The sequence below is a fragment of the Myotis nattereri genome (assembly GCF_964212035.1).
Source record: "Myotis nattereri genome assembly, chromosome: 1".
NCBI classification, from domain to species: domain Eukaryota; kingdom Metazoa; phylum Chordata; class Mammalia; order Chiroptera; family Vespertilionidae; genus Myotis; species Myotis nattereri.
Window position 1 is genome coordinate 6,905,789 of NC_138075.1, and position 1,543 is coordinate 6,907,331.

Sequence of the window (1,543 nt, forward strand, 5' to 3'; positions counted from 1 at the left end):
CATTTATTGGAGAACAGTCATGTCCATTCATTTACATGTGGCCTGTGGCAACCTTCACACTGTAAGGCCCCGTGGAATAGTTATAAAAGAAGCTGAATGGCCTGCAGAAAGCCAAAGACATGCACTCCCTGGCCCTTCGCAGAAAGTGTGCCAACTGAGTTTAGATCAGTGTGTTTTCTGTTTCTCACTGCCCCTAATTAAAGTTTATATTTTAAAAACATGTACTGTTTTTAAAACAGCCCTTCCAGCCCCACGTGGGAGTGAGTTCCTTCGGCCCCCACAAAGGCCTGGCTGTCAGGGTGTCCAAGGCCGAGGCCAGTGTGAGACAGCCAACAGGGAGAAGTGACCAGGAAGTTCTTCCCCAGGGCTGACACCCCTCCCCCCTCCCTCCTTCCCCACTGCTCCTCCCCCCACCCCCATACACACACACACACACACACACACACACAGGCCATACAGGGATCTGATGACTGAGGCTGGGATACTGGGGGGGGGGGGGGGCTTTCTGAGGCTGGGGTGGGGGTGCATCCCTTCCCAGAGTCCTGGGCTCCTGGGAAAGGGCATAGGCTCCCACAGTCAGCAGCTCCCTCTCCTCCGGGCTCCCTGGCGGCCGGGAGGCTGGCCTGAGGCACATACTCCGCTTAGTTTTCTTAATGAAGTGGGAACACTCATGGAGTCTGAGATGGCAGGACCTGGCTCCAGACGCCTCCAGAAAGGCAGGCCTGCTCCAGCCTGGGACTCAGCCCTCCTCCTATTGCCAACAACGGCACTAAGAAGTTGTCATCTGCTGGGCGAGTGCCCAAGGTCCCCCCCACATCTGGCCGAGCTTCCCCTTGATTGGCCCAGGTCTTGGAGTTACCCCATCAGGAAACTGGGCTCCCCCCAGTATGACACCAGCAGGCTCCTTTCCCAAGACCCCCCCCCTCCCCCTCCCCGCCTCCTGAGTCTTCAAAGTGGGTGAACCTTAAGGAGAGTTGTATTTTGAGCCAAAGAGCCCATGACACGGAGTGAAATGAGCAGCGCCAGCTGTGACCCACCCTCAAGCGTGAGGAAGGCAAAATGGGCTGGAAGCTGTTTGTATTTCCTGCCAGATGGAACCAGGATACAGGCGGGAACTCGCGCTTCTGCAGGTCATGCCTGTGCACACAGGCTGGTGCGACCCCCACAGGCACCTCCCCGATGAGGACGGTGCTTCAGCAGGGTGTCTTCGGCTCTTCTTCACAGGGGGGCAAAGAGGAGTAAAACATGCTTGCTGCCCTCATGAAGTTCCCAGGCTGGTGGCGGAGCCAGCCACTAAGACCGTCGTGGCAGGGAAAATGGGCTGAGCCCAAAGCCCCAAAGCCACGTGGAGAATGGTGCATGCGGGGGCTCAGGGTTCCAGGAGCAAGATCACGTGGGCGGGGCCTATAAGTGATTTGCCATGTACACTAAGGCAGTGGCCTGCCTGGGTGGGAGAGGAGGCAAAAATGTGTAGGTGCTCAATAAACACTGAATGGATGAATGAATACAAATGGTGTTGTATTTCCAGAAAACAACTGTTGTG